Source organism: Micropterus salmoides, unplaced genomic scaffold (genome assembly GCF_014851395.1).
Source record: "Micropterus salmoides isolate LMB-PRFRI ecotype aquatic unplaced genomic scaffold, ASM1485139v1 Ms_hic_scaffold_16, whole genome shotgun sequence".
Lineage (NCBI taxonomy): Eukaryota > Metazoa > Chordata > Actinopteri > Centrarchiformes > Centrarchidae > Micropterus > Micropterus salmoides.
In genome coordinates, this window is record NW_024040707.1 from 12,120,364 (window position 1) to 12,141,724 (window position 21,361).

General features: G+C 41.8%; 1 protein-coding gene across 3 annotated transcripts in view; it reads right to left on the reverse strand.

Moving 5' to 3' along the window:
- The window catches only part of LOC119905269 (nuclear receptor coactivator 3-like), a 65,784-nt gene that overhangs the window by 27,899 nt on the left and 16,524 nt on the right, over positions 1-21,361 (reverse strand). Inside the window, exon 1 of one of the 3 annotated variants that reach the window (XM_038722122.1) lies at positions 241-385. The exons of the other annotated variants lie outside the window; for them this stretch is intronic. The gene's annotated coding sequence lies outside the window, so the exon portion shown is untranslated. Of the gene's footprint in view, positions 1-240; positions 386-21,361 lie in introns of those variants that run through there. 3 annotated transcript variants of the gene reach the window in all.

Below are 21,361 nucleotides of genomic sequence, written 5' to 3' on the forward strand. Positions count from 1 at the left end.
TGTCCTCCTCCTCAAGCTCAAGCACAACATTTAAAAAAGTTGGTGCGGTTTGGTTACTGCACCTTCATTGAGCTATTGAACTGTCATGTGTTTCTCTCATTTAATCTGAATGCAGCCACGTGCTAAGCAGGAAAAGAATATGAAGGGAAGGACTAATTCTCTGCTTGTGTGTTTGCGATGAGTGTAAAGTTGCACACAGCCAAGAAACGGCCCTGATAAGATAAAGATGGTAAAACTCACACACGTCCTCATCTGTCACCTTCAGCTGAACCAGGAAGAAATCTGAGCGCCACGTGTGGAACAACTCTGTGAATGTTGCTATAAGTGAGAGAGAAAGCGAGACAACATTTTCCTTTTTTGTTACAAAGTCCATTTGAACCTGACCTTGTATGAGACTAATCAGTCAGCATGTGATGCAGGATCCAGGGCAGTAAACTTAAATCCCATTCGTTTTCAGCAAACTCACTGCAACTGGAGTTGTTTCTGTGGTTTCTATTATGAGACAGGGTTTTACAACTGTGGAAAGTTAGAACGGGGCAATCATTTCATTTTTCATTGTAACAACTGTGAGGTACACAGTAGAAATCCTGCGTTTGCGTTGTAATGTAATCCCCCAGGAATGTGTGCATGGCCAACGCAGCACCATGATGGAGGAAGTTGCATTGCGTTGCAGCAAAATGTGAACCAGGTTCAAGTTTACTGCCAGACAAACTTTTTTTTTTTTGTCAGAACCCTCTGCTTTGGCATCCCCACTCTACCGACACCATCTAAATAAATGAGGGGACAGTGTTTTATAAGCTGGTCTGAACATAGCCTAATTTGGACCTGCCAATGGTTCTGGGTCAGATACTAGGAACCGATAGGAACCTTGAAGGCCTTTAACTTAGTTACTTACTTGAGTACTGCAATAACCATAATAATAAACAATGTGAAAATGGGCTGGGCTCAATTTTCTTGAATCTGAATCCAGCATCAAATCCTCTTATTGAATTCAAATCCAGTCGAATCCCTCATTAAATGCAAAACAATTAACAAATTATAAATAACTAAAACTCAAAGATTTCCTTTAGATCTATAATCAGCTTTTGTTGACTGAGATGACAAATGCGTTGACTGTGTTGACTAACATCTTATTTGTTCATATATTTGATCCATATATTGAACCATTAAATTGATCAGTTTCAATTACTAATCAGATAGTTTTGATTTTGACTCCTGAAAACGATGCGACGCGATCAGCCAGACGACTCACTATTCGGTTGCTCTTGCTGAACTACAAAATCAAAAAGTCCACTTGCGCTCTCATAGAGTGGTGTCCTCACAAATTATATTTGGTACAGACAACAGCTTGGAAAGAGCCCATAAACTTGACAAATGTTTCATTTTGGCTTTTTACCAAGCCACTTACGAAATTAGCGAAATCTGCCATCTGATCTTTAAGTTGAACCAATGAAAGTGACTTAAGTAAACTTAAGTAGTATTAGGCCGATATTAGCTTATTGCAGATATATCATATCAGTGTATATATTGACCAATAAGAATTTGCATTACAGAAATGCCAAACTAAGTTTGACGTTTTTAAGAACCCATGTCTTCACTACATAGCCGCGTTTCCCCACATACAGACTTTACTTGGGCCAATGTATATTAACGGCCGACCAGGTATTTTTGATGGCTAATTCAGCATTTTGCAGAGAGTTGTTATCTATTACGTTACAAGACACGGACATGGTAGATATTTTACAAGCTCAGACCAGGTAAAGCAACAGTGAACACACCAGACCAGATGTCATTCGTTAGCTACCACGTTCGTTCGTTTTGATAGGCTACACCATTAACAAGCCTCCTCCACAAGGGGCACACCTGCTGCTGAAAACGGAATCGCGGGTGTCTGTCATTCTGTGGGAAACACCGCACAGTTTGTACACCTGACAGCACTGACAACTGTAAAACATCAAAATCCTCAATATGTATCTTGGCCATATTTTTTTTACAAAAAGGAAAACAAATTAAGGGATCCATATCAAAGTAGTATTTTTCAACTCCCAAATATCAATATCAGTATAAATCAAAAATATGTCAGGTTATACTGGGAATCCTGCTAACATTGTCTAAATGTTTTGTATACTGGTCTTTGCTAATAAAAAGGAGAGAGAAGGTATAAAATGTTCAATAAGTGATTTGTTGGTGTCTGAGCTTAGCGAATCTGGGTATTTTTCCACAAATGGGAACTGGATCCGAAATGTAAATGGCTATCAAAAACAAACCCCTGTGCTTGCTAGATTGAGTTTTATTTGAGTATACTTAAACACACCCTTTAAAAAACATTCATGTCCAGCCAAAGGGATTTGTGCCTTTAAGAAAACATCTTTAGGCGACTGATAGATAGGCAAATTAAATTCAGGAACATCCGCTAGTCATTTCTTTGTGAGCTGTAATCCCCCCCGCCCCCCTTTACTGTCTGTCTTTTTTATTGCAAGATTTTTCTCTCTCTGTGTCTGTCTTCTGTAATGACTGTGAATAAGGGAAATTGTGTGCGCTAGCCAGCATACACAACGGCACAATGAAGAACGCATAAAAGTACATTGTGTGTAAGTTTGTGTGTGTGTGTGTACTCTGCCTTAGTTTTGCTTCGCCCAGTCCCCCTCCAACAAATCCAGCAAAATAGGAGCCAAGCCACATCTTGGCACCTTGCCTCCCCTTAAACAAATCACACCACAGAGGCTAATAAAAAACTCCACGTCCAAAGCTTGCTTCCACAGACAAGGGGGTACCAAAGAGGGGAGCCATTCTCAGCTACCCAGCTCTGTCTACAATGAACTCGTACAAGACTGAGTGCTGCTTTTCAACTTGAACAAAAAGTGCCAGTCTCTCCACTGTCTCCATCATCCCAACGCCCTTTTCTTTGCTGTTAAATAGTGCTTCCCTGTTATATTGTTCTTAACTAGCCTCGCTAAAAAAAAACACTCATTGAAAACAAATTGCTTCTTAGTTCAGTGACAAAGTGAGAGTGAACTTTCCATCTTTAGACCAATTACTGCTATCATAGCACACAGCCTGCTGCTTCTAACTTCACACTTCAGAGAGGGATAAGAGGAGGGGGTGGAGGATGAAGAAAAGCAGAGGGAAAGCGTCTGGCTCAGGGCAGAAATAGGCCAGGCAGGTCTAAAACTAAAACTCATCCTGGCATCCAGGGTGTGACTGCTGTAGGCTGCCATCAAACATGCATTTACATATTCAAAAAAAAAAGGAAACAGGCGTTTGCATGAGTCATCCTTTCCACGAAGGTAGACGAAACCAAACTCACTGCACACACTGCACCACGCTACACTGTAAAATCCATAAGAAGGAATCCGCTGTCACACAAGCAGCCCAACTAAACTCTCGGAGAGGACCAATTGTTAAAAAGGAGCAACTGTAAAAAGAAATGAAAGAAGAATTATTGCATTAGGTTTTTGTAATAGCTCAAGGCCACTTTAAAATGACTTTACAGTGTAACATCTGTTTTGAGTACAGGCTGACACTCAATGTAATAAAAGAGGCAATTTTCTTTTCTTAGAATTCACGGAGTATCAAATACTGTAAGCCCACGTTTGAAAATCAAAAAATGAGGGGGATCACTGCACACACGCACCGCTAGTCCTCAACAGTGTTTTGTTTCTGTTTATATTCTTATTTCTCCTGATGAACTTATTTGTCTACAATTGAATAGACTAAACACGACCTACCTGAGTGAGGTTATCTTTGGCCTTGTGAGCTTATAAAGTTCATTTATCACTGTTATTTGGTCCAATATGGGGCAAATGTATGGATGATATTGATACAGTATACAGAGAGCATGTCTATACTTCCTATACATCAGCAGAGCGCAACAGATGATAGAGAAGGCTTGTGAGCAAGATGTGTTTTCAAGTGTTTTTCAGTCCATCACTTTGTCCCAGACTGAAATATCTTGACAACAACTGGAATACATAGCCATGAAGTTTTCATTCATTATCCTCAGAGGATGAATCCTGCTGACTTGGGTGATCCTCTGACTTTAACTCTGGTACCACCATGAGGTTGACATTTGTGCTTTTGACAAAAATATAAAAACAGCTGTTTTGCAAGTGATGCACAGGCATTCAAATGCTCCTCAGGATAAATTTCAATCAACCAACTCAGTGATGCCTTGACTTTCCATATAGCGCCATTATCAGGTGAAAACTTTGTGCAATACTTCGGTTTATAAATGAATACCTTCAAAATTATATTTACCAGTTCACTCACTGATGAGAACAGACCTAAACATGAGCTAAACTAATTTCCAACATTCAAAAATAGAATATGAAGTAGGGCTTAACAATGAATCAACAGCAACAATTAAAATGAAATTTCCACTATATTTGTGACACATATTGTAATCTCTGTCAAAATCATTCAGACCTTATATGAAGTTTTAAAAACAGCTTCCCTCAGTACCATAATTAATCCTGAGGTGCCCTGCTTAACGTGGAATTTTTCAGCTCCGCTTCATAGACAATTTTCTTGGATTGGGACACTTTGTGGCGTTTTAATGCCAACAAACACAGATGGGTGACAAATTAAAGACAACATAAAATGTCCAGAAGCAACCAGAGCAGCTTCAGTGTTGAACACATTCAATGAGTCCATTGGAAGCATCTGCACTGGTTGCGTTTCTCCATTCATAAAGTCAGGTTTTTCCTTTAACCTGTGACCCGTCAATGCACGACCTTCGTAAACACAGCGCTTATTTTTCTTTGTCAAAACTTCATGAACCTGCAATAAAAGTGCTGTCTGTGCCACAGAGTTTAGCGATCAACCAAGTCGGCCACTGTGTTCATGTTGACATGTATTTGTGCGCACAGTAAATTACTATGTGTCGTCATAAAATGGATGAGAGTCTCTATTTTACCTTTATGAACAGTGACGTGAGCTGCACAGTCTGGCAGTAAATAAGGGATGACAGGTGATTAAAAAGCTTTGCTGAACTGTAATCTTGCATTTCAGTCCAACCCTGATAACCATAAAAAGTGTATGTTGTCAATAACTGCTCCTGCTACTTTATTTGAACCTGGCCACATGCTGAACATGTGTGCAGAGAGGAAAGAGAGAAAGCGGGTGAGAGACGATATGAAGAGCAGGAGAGTAAACCTCACACATCTTCATCTGTCTCCTTAAGTTGAACCCAGACGGAGACTCATTGTGAATGTGTGTGATTCAAGGTGTGTGCTGTAAAGAAATATCAGGGTCAAGAACATGTGTAGAGAGTGCAACATGTATCAGACCCACAGTCTAACATGCCTGAGTTGCCAAGCGCGGAACTAGATTACATGAAACGCCTCATTGGAAGCCATCAATTATGCAAGAGCTGTACATTATCATAAGATAGAGGACCATTTTTGTGAGTTAATTAACAATGAACCGAGTATATTAACAATGCCATATAGAAGAGTGATGACTGGAGCTTTAGTAAACACTTACATTCTCATCATAACAAAGAGAAAATTACCTAGTTACAGGCCTCTTGGGGTAGAGAAAGAAATGAAGTGAGACAATAGTAGTAGTAGGAAAGTAGTTGTCACCTGCTTTAGTTACTGTTGCAAAATGAATTAAAAATGAGGGGAAAAATGAGACCTCTGTGGTTAAGCATGCCCACAATCTCTAACCCCACCTCTGATGGTCACTCTGCTGCTATGGCAACAAACATGGGGGGGGGGCCTGTTGCCTCGCAGCAAGAAGGTTGTGGGTTCAAACCCCGGTTGCCCCGTGTCCATGTGGGTTCTCTCCGGGTGCCCCGGCTTCCTCCCACCATCCAAAGACATGCAGGCTAGGTTAATTGGTGTCTCTAAAATTGTCCTTAGGCGTTAATGTGAGTGTTTTTTTGTCTATGTGTGGCCCTGCGATGGACTGGCGACCTGTCCAGGGTGTACCCCGCCTTTTGGCCAATGTCAGCGGGGATAGGCTCTAGCCCCCGCGACCCTGTACGCAGGATAAGTGGTTGACGATGGATGGTAATTTAACATGTAAATATAAAATACATGAAACCAACATGAGAAGATGTTTTCCACCACATCCTCACTCAAAATGAATGGCACAATATAAAGTCCCCCTCCACACAAAAATTAGTGTTGCTTATTGTTACTTCACTTGCATGTTTGACTGTGCCGAATGATGTATGTGCAGAGTTTGTTTTGACATCTGCTGAAGTTGGAAATTTCTCTGTGCTTAACTTAAATCGGAGTTTAAGACTTGTACGTATGAGCAGGATTTTGTGACACCACTACGTCTTTAGAAGTCAATTGTGGTCCAACATGCAGCTTACGAAAATACGTCAAAACATGCATTGAGGGGATCTTTAAAGAAAGGTTGCTTTCTTTATGGCAACTTAAACTTCAGTATTTGCACTTTGAACTGCATTTCATGTATGCTAATACCAATAAAAAACATCATATTTAATCATTATTGCTGGAAAAACGCTGCCTTTCTGTGCTTGAGAGTTTTAGCTTTTACAAAAAGTGTAAGCAGCTTTAGTGGCGGGTTTTCGCCAAGTTGCATTGTGGGCTACTAAGGCTGCTGCTGGTGAAAAGATAGGGATCTCTTCCTCTGCTACAATTAAATACTTCCTCTATGACTGAGACGGTAGACAAATGGTGGGTATGCAAAAGAAGTCCTTGCTTTTTCATTCTGTGGGACTTCACACCCAGCTGCTGAACATTTAAATAAACCAAATATTTTATCCCATAAAACTTAAATACACTGAGCTGAAAATCATTATCATCTTGTCTTGTTTTATTTTGGCATGTTACAGTAACTTTAAACCCCATGCACTCGTACTGCTACAAACCACTTTAGGCTAAAGAACTGACAGACTTTCCACAACATAGTATCATGAACAGTTCTGATGTGTAGCCCAACAGTTTTAGCCATAAACTCTTCTTCTCAGTCTCAGAAATACTTGAAAATGACCTGCAAAACAGTTTTTACAAGATGACCAGATAGAGAAGATAAATCATACAATGAAACCTCATGTTAAATCTCCAGTGTACAAACATTTCAGATAAAATCCACAGCACAAAGGGAAAAAAATATAAATACATACTGTATTCTTACTGTACTTATGTACATGTACTTTACTGGAGTAGTTTCATTTACTGCTACTATATACTTTACATAAAAAAACATATCAGATGATTAAATGATGCATTACATATGCATTATAGATTAGAATACCCAACAAGGTATAAAGTAGTAAAATCTGCTCCACAGCAACTAGCTACAACAAACAAAAATTGTGTACTCATCAGTGATCATCCTCCAATAATGAAATATACAGAATATAAGACTCACATGGGCAAAATTGTTGACTACTATTGGAGATTATACTTAAGCAGGTTTTGAATGCAGGACTTTTTTACATTCAAGTATTGCTACTTTTACTCAAATAAAAGGATCTGAGTACTTCTTCCACCACTGAATGTATGAAACAAATGGTAACATCCAGGAATGAACCGTTGCCTTAAGTCTGGTGTGAATGGTCAAACATGCTCAGTGTTCCGCATCAAATATAGGGTTTGTGTGTTACAGAGGGGTAAGACTGAAAGGTTGATATAAAGGCCAATAAATGAAACTTGGAGTTTAAAAAAATTTTTTAAAAAAGGAGTGTGGAGTTGGTGTGAAAGAACAGTATGTCAGTGTAAAGGTGTTTTTCTCACAAAATAATTGCATGCAGATAAAACTCAAGCTCTTCACTGTTAAAGCTGCCAGGAGAAAGAGCACTTCTTTAGCTGATGCATGTGTGTGATGATGAGTGTTTGAGTGTGAGTAAGTAAGCTGTGAGACTTTCTTTAGCGGGAATGGGACATAATTGGTTCACAATAACCCATCAGTGTGGTCTTAGCGAGAGAACACCATCTTCCCCTCCACCTCTACGTTCCTCCTTCCTCGCGCTTTTGCTCTCCGCTGTGACAGAGAGGGAGCAGATTCACCACATAAACACCACCCTTCCTCCCCCTCCTCCCTCTATTTATTTGCTCAGAGTCCAAAAACTGCACAGCACAGGGAAAAAATGATGTGGGGGCAGGAGGGGTGGAGGAGAGGAGGAAGAAGAGAAAAAAAGAGGAGAGGAGGGAGGGAGGTGGATACACAAACATGCACTGCAGATTCAGCTGCATACACGTGGATGGGACACGCACGCATGCACACACAAATGCGCGCACACACTCCTGGTGGAGCATCTAAATCACATTAGCTGCCTGTCTGACATCCATCACTCCCACAGACAAAAGCACATGCCGGAGAGGCAGGAGAACTGCATGGCAACATGCATAACCACCCACAAACAAACACATACACACACGGTCACAGAGCAGCCCGACACACCTTGAAACCAGATGACAGTGTGCAGGAGAATGTTCCCCCAATCAGAAATCAACTTGCATTCACTTGCATGCACATCACTGTCAGCATACATCAACCGTACATTCGGGGATCTGCTCGTTCGCCTCTGCGCTCTCCTGCTGCTGCTCTGTGCGCTTGGCAAACTTGCATTAGCATGACAGAAAATCAACAATTCCATATTAACACAATGGGGACACACACACACACACACACACACCATGGTTGCTTTAAATATTTAAAACGAAGGAGCTATCAGGGGCAGAGCGACATCTTGAGTAATCTTTTTTTTTTCTGTCGGTATCAATCTTCTTTCACATTAGAGGGGGATGGGGCCCTTATCTAACCGTGTGTTTGTTTTTGTGTACATGCGTGTGCATATCCAAATTTTTGTTGAGGGTGCCTCTGATCTTCAAGATGGTGAGAGTGCATGTCGGTGGGGGGCTCCTTACCTAACGGGATGCATGGTTAGAGAGTGTGTGTGTGTGTGTGTGTGTGTGTGTTTGTGTGTGTGTGTGTTTTATATCTAATGGGCTGTCTATTGAGTAAGGTAATTGGCTGGCAAGTTGTACGGGGGGGGGGGGGAGAAGAGAAGACTTTGGGAAGTTTTTGGGAAGCAGGACAAACTTGACGAGTGCTCTATACATCATGTGACCGTATGGTGCCCACTGTGTTGCAGGAGCACCACAGCGCAGCCCTCACCCACTCGTCTATCGAGCCAGTCTCTCAGCTCCCACTGTCCTCCCTCCCTTTCCCTCTCCAGCTCTGTCTGGTTAACTCAATAACATCCAAAGCCTCCTCTCTAAACTCACTCCTTTTTTTTTTTATACTGGCAGAGAAAGCAAAGCAAAAAAAATTAATTCTCAGCCTTGTTTCTCTCCTCCTGCCTTTTCTCATCCTAGACGACCGGTTCTGTCTCTTGTCTCCTCCGCACCTTTCCCCAGCTAGATGATGTGCACTCATCGTAGAGCTTAATCCGAACCAAAAAGGATTACTTCAATCGCATTAATATCTGAAATCTGACAGTCCTCTGTGTTTGCCATTGCGTTGATGACAGGCATTGAGACTATGTTTACACCTGCACGTGTGCAGCTCAAGAGGGGAAAGACACTAAAATAACTTCTACATCCTTGCGAGATTGCAGGGATGCATTTTTATTTGTGATAATGGCATTTTTATTTGTGATAATGGCAATATTCATACACAATGCAACAAGCATGGCTGAAAGTGAAAGTGACATTGCTACCATGTCCACGGTGGAGTTAGTTCCAAAAAATGGGAGTGGCTTCAGTATTGTGGACGTGGTGTGGTTACAAATCAGATGTACAAAACACGGCAATATTTAAGAAGTGCAAGAAGACTAACAGCAAAATGGGGCAATACCACAAACTTATTTCACCGCCTCAAGCATAAGAGCCAGGTTGAGTAGGAGGACAGCCAAAAATCCCGCAAGGAGACCTCAATAGCTATTGTGAGCTCTAATCCAAACATATTTTTCAGTATTTTGTCAAATATAATCTGCTTAACGAGTCCAGTCCATACTTTTATTTACTTAAATGTTCATTGAATATGCATCAACCCATTGAAATAACAGCTATACCCTTCTAAATTTGGCTCACTTTATTTCACAAGACCAATTACATCCAAATACAGGTCCTGAAAAGTTGGTACATTTTTATCTCCCAGTTTAACTGGGAGATTGTGAGACCCCTGACACTGATGTGACGCGATCCGCTAAAGAGAAGATGTATCCCTATGTCTGAGTTGATGGGACTCACAATGTGCTTCTCGCCCCACAAAAGACCTCTGGCTGAGCACAAACACCGGCTGCACAGAGCACGTTAACCAGACAACAGCCACGTTCAATTTTGTCCTGCTGTCAAGTTACTCACGGTATTAACATTAATTAGTGACAGCTGATGTGAGAAGCTGCTACATGAAAGTCACATTTACACACATTAATTGTCACTCGCGTGTGGAGCAAAACTGCTACACTAGCAGATTGAGGTGACAAAACACAGCAGAGTTCAGTAAAAAAAAGAAAAAGCATCTGCTTTATTTAAGCCGATACCAATCCATTAAAATATGCCCCGATTGGCCCAGATACCGATACTTGGGATCAACCAGGGGACATCTCTGCTAGATTCTCTTCTTGAACAGCAACAACAATTACAGCAGACAGTAATCCACCACACTGTGAAGTCGAGAAATCGCTAATGGCCGAATGCAGCTGCAAGTCCGTGTGTCTACGTGCATGCATCAAAGCAGCAAGCGAGAGGGCTGCTCTTTAAGTTGGCTCATGAAATCATTTAAAAATCGGCCCACTCTGCACACACACACACACACACACACACACACCCCCAGTCGTTTGATGTGTAATGAGAGAAACCATTAGCAGTAAAAATGGGCTCTCCCCGCCCTGCCGCTCAGCAGATCTTAGTCAGAGCCACAGTAACATGTCTATTTATACATTCACTCCTCTTTAGATTTTCTTCTTCTCTAACAGGGAGCAGTTTGTGCAGTACACAGTCGAGACGGCTGCATTCCTCCTGCCTTTCTCTCCCTGTGTCTTCTTCTACCGCTTCTCTCCCTCTCTATTCCCATCCCCCCTCTCTAGCTGTCTCCTCCCTCTCTATACCCTTCCCCCAGCTCTTTCCTGTTCTGTGCCTCCCTCCCTCCTTCTCATCAGGCTATATGCAGCAAGGCACAAATTCATTGGGGGAAAGAGAGACAGCAGAGGAGAGCCGGAGATAGAGGGGGTTTGAAATGGAGAGAGATGGTTTGGACTGAAAGAGAGCAAAACAAGAGGGAATGACAGACTATCGGGGAATGAAAAGGAGGAGGAAGGGGGTGGGGGGGGCGAGCCAGATAGCAAGAGACACAGAAAGTGAGAGATAGAGGGAAAAGGATGAGGGAGGGGTGGTTCGGTGGGAGAGCAGTGAGAAGGAGGAGGAGGAGGAGGAGGGAGAAACTCGCTCTCACTACCGCGATGGGCGTTCCTCTACCAGTTCCTGCGAGGTCAAAAGTTTACAGTGGTTTTAATTTCACCTTTCCGCAGCCAATCAGAGCGCGTCTCCGGCTGCTGGGGGAACTTTGACCCACTCGGAGAATTTGACTGTAAAGATCTGAAGCTCACCTCTGCTTCTCTACCAGCTCTGTTTTTTCCACTTTATACTTGTTTTTTTATTTTACTTATTCCCACCATTTCCAAGCAGCCCTGTCCTTCCTGTATGTTTATTTGCCCTTGATCACAGAGGACTAAAAAACAAAACCCAGTTGTTGATCTAAAGGGGATAGTGAGAAGGGGGGAAGAAAAATAGGAGGCTGTATTGTTTTTTTTTTTTTTAATTTCAGTACTTTTCCTCTGCTTTCCAAAACAGATGCCACCCAGACGCTGCGTGGGTCAAAAACTAGATCGACAGGATGAACAATGAACGCCACAGCACTGACACAGGAGTCCACAGCCCATATTAACACCACTTGATCAAAACAACAGTACACATAAATACACACAGACCAACTGCAGAGCGAGACACACCCCGCACGCTGCCAGTGTGCTGAATGGTGGGTGTATAAGCACCTCTGTGTGTGTGTAGGCATGTGAGGAGTGGAGGGAGTGTGTGTGTCTATGAAGGGGGAGGAGGCTGCAGTTAGATCATAGCATCAGAGAGGGGAGGGGCGGCTCTCCAAATAGAGCGAGCAGAGTCGGCATGGCTGGTGACGCTAAGTAGAATGGCTTCAAGCCTCTTGTAAGGAGACTAGGCATGGCATGGTACATATATATATATATATACGCGCGCGCGCACGCGCGTGTGTGTGTGTGTGTGTGTGTGTGTGTTATCTACAGCCTCTTCATCACTGTGTGTTATCTGTGTGTTTGATTAATTAACAGCCACGGTCACTGAAGAAGCTCCCTGTTGTTCTCTTCTCCCCACATCAACTGCACAATTGCCCCCACCCTCCTCCTCCTGCTCCATCCACCTGATTGTGATAATAAGGCACACGCAGGCGCACACACAAGAACACACATGCACATGAGAGTAGCAGGCTGTGAATATCACGAGTGTGTGCAGACGAAGTGTGGACAGAGCAGACACCGAGACGTGATGAGATGTATAGCCAGCCTTCCACCTGTGGCTGACTTTCCGTCCAGCTATCCACCCAGAAAATAAAACGTCTGTTAAAATCAGCTGGACTTAGAGGACAAGTCTGGTGTTATTCTATATATTCCTTACTGTCAGCAAATCCCATTAAAATACCAAAACCAACAATAAATGTATTCTATTATCCAGTATTGTTTGTGTATCCATAGGATGATGTTCCTCTGTGCCATAGAGCTCCATGGTTGTCTAAAAACTTCTATAACATACACCTGTGAGCCACACTGTTGCACTGAGTGACATGTTCCTTCATTACCATGAACATGGGCACTTGGACAGTTTATTTTTAGTCAATCCCACGCACACATCGTCCTGCTGCTGTAAATACTAAGTACAGCACCAAATCTTCAGATTAAAATAGTCCCCAACAAATACACTATTTACTCCTGTTTCAGTGACGTTTGATAAAAGGATATATATATATATATATATATATGACCCAATTTTAAAGAATGAAGTCTTCAATAGAAAACAATTTGCTTGGGGCTGTGTGCCACCGACGGGCTGGGGTACTTGGCAAGCACTGAGACTCGGACTAACATATTGTTGCTTTTACTGTTTTTCCATGGGATTTGCTGACAATAAAGATTTAGGGAATCACCAGCTTTTCCCTTATGTTAATAATTTACTTTTCTAAATATTTACTACATTTATCTATGATGAATGTGCAAGCATTGCCTTTCAGGGATTGATATTCTTAAGTGAATAACATTGCTTATACTTCATTCAATTTGTTCCAACTGTATAGTGGACACATCCATGGGCTAAAAAGCTTGCGTGATTAGCGAGCTTCCCAACTTCTTTTCCACAACGTAGGTGGAACATGTCATCACAGAAAGACGTGACGGAAAAATCACAAGTCAGAATTGAACAAAAAATTCTCTATAGTCTACATTATCATTAGATGTTGTAACTGACTACTTCAAAATTGGATGCAACTATTGCTGAAAAATTTTGTTGATTAATTAATTGGTTAATTGACAGATAACCTGAACCAACTATTTGATAATCAACCGCGTAACCGTTGAAATCATTTGTCAAGGAAATATGTCCAGCATTCGCTGGTTACAGCTTCTCAAATGTGAGAATTTTCTGTTTCATGTAGTAAAAGTGCAGAGTTCATGTCCAGAACCCAATGTTATTCAACTTAGGGCTGATGTAACACAAAGAAAAGCAGTAAATCATCACATTTGAGAAGCTGGAATCAGACATTTTTCCCCCAATAAATTAATATCAAAATTGTGGTTGTTGATCGACAAATTAACTTCTTGGTCCAGCAATGCTACAATGAAAGATTTCCATTTTCTTTGTATAGGGTGGTATCCTTTACAAGAGAGACTTGTATCCCAGTTAAAAAGAGGAAATAGGAAAGATGGCACGGGAGCATTTCTCTTATAGCATTTAGAGATTGTGTCAGCTCTTATCATGCCTGTCTACCTACACATGATACTTCTAGGTCATGCACAGAAAGAGCAATGGACTGAATTTTGGCATCCTGGTATTTTTTTTGTAGGTTGTTGTTAAAAGAAATGTTGCTCACAATATTTGCAGGGTGTCCAACAGAACTTCTATCAAACATGCACATGCAAGTACTTTGATAGAAATCCAGCTAGCGACAGGCAACCAACCAAGTAGAGAATCGTCTCTTCACAGATTTAACTTTCCACAGCCACTGGCCATTAAAACTCCTTCAATGTCTCAAGTAAACAGATCACCTTACATCTCAGTGGCATTTCATCCATCTTTCTCTCAATGTTTCATCCTCTCTTGTTTCTGATTTGGCCTTTTTTTTTTCTCTAAGGTTGGACAAGGGAGCAGTGGTTTGTTCTGTGGCCATGTCAAATTCAGACGGGTTGATGGTGGTAGTGAAGGTGTGAGAAGACGTTGAAAGCAACTAATGGCTTCCTGACAGGTTATTATTAGTCTCTCTTTCTTTGTGAGCTTCAGCTAAAGTTTGTTTCAAGGGCACGTGAGTTAAAATATTGATTTACTATAAGGTATTTGGATTCTATTTTAGGTGCTACTTCTACATTTACCTTGAAAGAGAAAACAAATACATTCAGTCTACGCAAAGGTCCTGCTTTCTCACAAATATGGGAATTTATGTGTAAAACATCCCAGAATAGGCACAAGCACTCTAACCTGACTAAGCTGCTTTGTAAAATGTTCTGTAACACCTTGCCTGAGGGAGAGAGGCCCCAGTGTTACCCCAGGGTTTAAGGTTACACAGTAAATGGACTGTTTGAAAAACACTTGAAATTTAACAATGTCAACCACATTGCCCATTCTTCTGCTGCTTGAAATCCCCCAACCCCCCTGTGGCACTAAAACCTCTCCTCCCTGCCTTCTTTCCTTCACTCTTTTGTGCAGCAGAAGCAAACTGAAACTGGGAAACATGAGCAAAGCCTGTGGAAAAATCAGCATCACCATGTTTGTAACCCTTAGCCAGGACCTAGGTTTGTTTTGTCGGTAAATACATGAACATCCTGCGCAGTGTTTGTCATAGCACCCTAATCACACACAGCAACAAGTTGCCCAAACCATCCTCTTTAACTCCAGCTATATTTCTGTTCTTTTGTGCAGCTGAAGTGTGTCAGGACAAAGGTTAAATGCAGAGCAGCACAAATTAGTCCTCACTAGTCAGAGTGTAATATATGTCTGTGTTTTGGAGTAATGTGGTGTCAAAAGGACAAGACGAGCACCAGAGTGCGTAGAGCAGGCCGCAAAGCAAAGGCTGAAATTGGTGGGGACAAACAAGGACTTGTAAGCATGTTGGCTTTGTGACCAGTCTCCTGGTTCACCAAGCAAACCTTCTGAATGTGTTAAACTATTCTGCACATGAGTTCCTGTGTAATGTAAAATGTAATACTCCAGTCCAGTGATTTAGATCCATGTTTCGCCAGATAGGGTGACGCATAACCTGTTTTACACCCATGACTCTGCTCTGTCCATTTGAAGTCCGTTCCTCTTTACAATGTTTGAAACTGCCAAAAAGTGCTAGAAATGTCAGTTTTTCAATGCTTGAAACAAACTAGTTTGTACAAAGTTTCATCCCACCGCTAAGGGCAAAAGTGTTGATACTAAACATTCATGGTGTTGCACTCATCTGGACACATAAAAAGTGAAGGGAAAAAAAACAGAGAGCTTGCTTACTTTTACACCTCCACACACCTGGCAAATTACTCAGTCAAGCGGGTGTGTAGGTCTGTTTCGGAAAGTCAGAAACATTTTAGGATGCAGCCGAAGTCGGAAAGGTGTGGGGGGGAGGGGTTTTTAGAAAATCCAACAAGCACTTCATTTGAAGCATACCAAGTCTTTCTTAGCTGGTTAAGCATGACAGCTTTTTCAACACTGTCAAAAATTGAAGCCTTTTAGGTGGAGAACTTTTACACATTTGTTTGTCGATATTATTGGTGCCTGTGCCCCTTTCTTTCCCTATTCTTTTGCACGGAATCACAAAAATACCATAAACCAACACGCTTACTTAGTGACCACTGGAAATGGTGAATAAAGATGCTTCCCTCTGCTCATCACCCCTGATGGTGTATTTTTACATGACAGAACCAGAACACAAGAACAACTGTAAAAAACAACAACAGTTGAACCTGGGTTAACTTTTGCAATATATGTCACTCTGAAACACACTGCACTGGCAAACGAAACGAATGCTAACACACTCCTGTTAGATTACTTTGTAACTTTACTGTTTTTTCACAAGGGAGGATACAATCTTCCCTGAATGGTAAAATCCTGTCTACCGCTGCGCAGTGTTTGGCAACTGGAAACCCATGAATCTTTCACTTAAATCGCCCTTCCAAGATCATATTTCATCTTCTTACTGGCACCTGTTTTTTATTTTTTTAAAATCATAGTGCTAAGCTAAGCACCTGAGCACACCTGGCCAGTCGCCAGTCAGTGGGCACACACAGACGCCAGTCAGATCATGAGTAAGGGTTTGCCAACACTATACAACATTCTGCACAACACACCCCTGACCAGAACTAATGGTTGAACTAGGTGTCCTCTAAGTAAATTATTAATGATCTGTTTTCTTTTTCTCCCTGCCCCTCTGCTCTCCCTCCCTCCGTCTGTCTCCTCCCCCCTTTCTCTCACTTTGATTGTTGTTTTCTCACTCTGCCTCCCGCTCATCCCATCATCTCCACCTTCTCCCATCCCTCCACCCTCTCTGTGTTCTGCCTCCCTCCTTTTCTGTGTAAGTCTAGTGTCAAGATATTTTTAGACCTGGTGAGATAGGGCAAGAGATCGTGCTGGGCTAACACATACTCTCCACAAGGCCCTTACTGGAGGCCAGTCACCGACGTGTGAGAGAAAAAACGGTTTTCAGTTAACACGTGTGTTTCTACCGTGTATGTGTGTTTACACATAAACATTATTAAGCTGCTTTCATTCGAGTGGGCAGGTGCCTGTGATAACAGGCATCCACTCTAGTTTAAAGTACAATCTGTGGAGCAAATGTAAACAAAGGGTGTCAACGCCACCATAACTCAAAACAGGATTAGAACCTTATTTACATAAGTAATGTTCGGAAACTGTGAAAAATGGGCCAAAAAAAAGAAAAAAAAAAAGAAGATGGGTTAACCTCTTAACATTCCTTTAAAATTCATGTAAAATGCCTATTCAAGGCATATCCAAAGTAAATTGAATGTAGTTCTTGAACCATTTGGAGAATATGCATGGTTTTGGGCTTCTCTTATAACACTCTGGAGTGTCTAAACCAAAAGAATGATTGTAAGTGCTACTGGAATTGATTAATACAAGTTTAAACACACTAAAACTAATATATTTTTCTTTTCTGCTTGAAAATGCTTGCTAACAAATGCAAGCAGACAACTATAGCTGGGACTTATTAGCTGGAAAACACTGTAGGACCACATGATAAAGCTTTACCTAGTCCTAGTTTAAATTTCATACCAATAGCATGAAAAATGACTATTTTATACAGGTTTTTCTAAGTGTATTACATTACATTACATTTAGCTGACGCTTTTGTCCAAAGTGACTGACAATTGCTATATACAGTGAGGAAAATAAGTATTTAAACCTGCTATTTTGCAAGTTCTCCCACTTAGAAATCATGGAGGGGTCTGAAATTGTCATCGTAGGTGCATGTCCACTGTGAGAGACATAATCTAAAAAAAAAAAATCCAGAAATCACAATGTATGATTTTTTAACTATTTATTTGTATGATACAGCTGCAAATAAGTATTTGAACACCTGTCTATCAGCTAGAATTCTGACTCTCAAAGACCTGTTAGTCTGCCTTCAAAATGTCCACCTCCACTCCATTTATTATCCTAAATTAGATGCACCTGTTTGAGGTCGTTAGCTGCATAAAGACACCTGTCCACCCCATACAATCAGTAAGAATCCAACTACTAACATGGCCAAGACCAAAGAGCTGTCCAAAGACACTAGAGACAAAATTGTACACCTCCACAAGGCTGGAAAGGGCTACGGGGAAATTGCCAAGCAGCTTGGTGAAAAAGGGTCCACTGTTGGAGCAATCATTAGAAAATGGAAGAAGCTAAACATGACTGTCAGTCTCCCTCGGACTGGGGCTCCATGCAAGATCTCACCTCGTGGGGTCTCAATGATCCTAAGAAAGGTGAGAAATCAGCCCAGAAGTACACGGGAGGAGCTGGTCAATGACCTGAAAAGAGCTGGGACCACCGTTTCCAAGGTTACTGTTGGTAATACACTAAGACGTCATGGTTTGAAATCATGCACGGCACGGAAGGTTCCCCTGCTTAAACCAGCACATGTCAAGGCCCGTCTTCAGGATGATCCAGAGGAGTCATGGGAGAAAGTCATGTGGTCAGATGAGACCAAAATAGAACTTTTTGGTCATAATTCCACTAACCGTGTTTGGAGGAAGAAGAATGATGAGTACCATCCCAAGAACACCATCCCTACTGTGAAGCATGGGGGTGGTAGCATCATGCTTTGGGGGTGTTTTTCTGCACATGGGACAGGGCGACTGCACTGTATTAAGGAGAGGATGACCGGGGGCATGTATTGCGAGATTTTGGGGAACAACCTCCTTCCCTCAGTTAGAGCATTGAAGATGGGTCGAGGCCGGGTCTTCCAACATGACAATGACCCGAAGCGCACAGCCAGGATAACCAAGGAGTGGCTCTGTAAGAAGCATATCAAGGTTCTGGCGTGGCCTAGCCAGTCTCCAGACCTAAACCCAATAGAGAACCTTTGGAGGGAGCTCAAACTCCGTGTTTTTCAGTGACAGCCCAGAAACCTGACTGATCTAGAGAAGATCTGTGTGGAGAAGTGGGCCAAAATCCCTCCTGCAGTGTGTGCAAACCTGGAGAAAAACTACAGGAAACGTTTGACCTCTGTAATTGCAAACAAAGGCTACTGTACCAAATATTAACATTGATTTTCTCAGGTGTTCCAAATACTTATTTGCAGCTGTATCATACAAATAAATAGTTAAAAAATCATACATTGTGATTTCTGGATTTTTTTTTTAGATTATGTCTCTCACAGTGGACATGCACCTACGATGACAATTTCAGACCCCTCCATGACTTCTAAGTGGGAGAACTTGCAAAATAGCAGGTTCAAATACTTATTTTCCTCACTGTATGTCAGAGGTTGCACGCCTCTGGAGCAACTAGGGGTTAAGTGTCTTGCTCAGGGACACATTGGTGTCTCATAGTAGATTTGAACCCGGGTCTCTCACTCCAAAAGCATGTTTCTTATCCACTGCTCCATCACCACCCGCCCGTATGTCTTAGCATATTTTTTTCTAAAACAGCACCGCTCCATGGCGGCAGGCGGCTGCTGCTGCTGCATCACGCCGACTTGACGCAGATGTGATTTTTTTTGCTGGTAGATAATGAACTTCCTACTTAAAGTTGGATATCGTTATTTTCAGAATTTTATTGGCTACACAAAGTGCCAGTCATCGGCACAATTGCTTGTAATTGGCTCGGCCTACCCACGAAATAATAGGGGCCGGCCCTTCCTTACAGCGCTGGATCACGTTGGCTATTGAAGGCTGTGAAAGTGACATGTGAGCTCTTATTGGGTCGGATTAGCTGTCAGTCGAAAGGTTAGAGTTCAGCGGCTAATTTGAATACAAGCTATCGTAGTTGTTTACATTCAAATCGGCGTTATTACGGTTATAATGACTTACGAGCCACGTCTGCCAGCAAATATGAAACGATGCGGCATCAGTCCCTGGGGATTTATTGATGGAATAATTTGGACTAAATGTTTTTATTGGATTGGATCGTCTGGACCTTTGACAACGTAACAAGACCATTTTTGTTGGAATATAATCGATTGGCGGATTACTATGAGGCTTCATAGGTGAGTCGCGTCAATTTTGCTTGTACTGGTTGGTCTGACAGAGGCTGCGCCGATTGTACCCGCTGTGGTGATTGTATCTTGAAATGGTTTGCATTGGTCGAATCACGAGGATTTTAGCTTTCAAACGGTGCATCATATGAGTATGAAGTTAACGTATCAGCTGTGTGCACATACCGAAAGCTGCCGCCAGGACCTGACGGCCCGTGGACGGGTAGATGGTAATGTTAAGAGGTTCAGTCAGTGATGATATGTCAAGGTCAAGTCTTTACCGGTGCGATGAGGCGTCTTCAGTGGGATTTAGGTTGAAAAGTTGTTGTTGCCTTCTCTTTTAAATGTTCAAGTTGGTCAGCCTCATCTTTCACATATGCAGTTTCTGTATTATCTGTGCGGCTGCCAGAGTCTCTGATGTTGTACTGGTTAGCTTCAACACTCAAGTTCTTGGACCAGCTCAGACAATGTAGAGAGCTAAGCTTCAATCTTTGCCAGCATTACTTAAATGTAGGTAAGCTATGTCACGATACCATAAATTTTGTAGTCAGTGAAATTCTGTGATTCCCGATAAGCAATTTGACGGTCTAAGACCGTCTACGCCTATAGTGACAGACTGTTGAAAAGACACTCAGACAGTTGATCAAAACTACCTGCCTAAATTAGCTCTCCAACATGTCCCAAAACTGGGAGAAATCGAGGCATTGACAAAGAGCTACTGAAGGTAACAGCCGTGAAAACCAAAAAAACCAGAACCGGACACAAACATGTTTACAAATAAAAGCACAAATTAGTAAATTTTTAGCATCAAGAGCTGTATACCCCTGGCGTCAACACTGAAAAAGGTAGTAAAATACATTTAAAAGTGTGATCTTTAGCTTTAAAAAAGAAAAGCTGAATCACAGGTTACATGTGCCCTTCAGTTTCCTAAGCAGTAACAATATATTGTTACAAGGAGATGCTACTGAGATGTTAGAAGTTTCCAAAACCCTGACAGAGGACAGTGAAGCAGCTGCCTTTCTCAGGGACACTTTGGGTGATCAATTAGGTGATACATTTTTTGTGCTTCCTGCCAAACAGAATATTGGGATGAAACAGAGAGATACCGTTAAAACAAATCTGATCCAACAATAAATCGGTGTTGTTGTGTTTTTTGGATGCAATTTTGACACAGCACCGTGCTCCTCAGGAAGTAGGCCTATTTATTTGTCAGAATGTATATTATGGAATGTAAAAGTGGCTAGCAGGGTGAAAAAAAGTAATTTTCCATTCACACCTTCCATCCTGTTACTCCATTGTTATCAGTTGAAATAGCTATGCATGCAAATTTGACCAGGAGGTTTTTCAAAGTGGACCAAGTTACATAGCAAACAGTCTGTCAGTTTGATCAGCTCAATAAACATCACCTGCAGCCTTCTAGATCTGCAGGCAAAGCGGAGGCTGTTCACCTGATGGTTACCTGAGT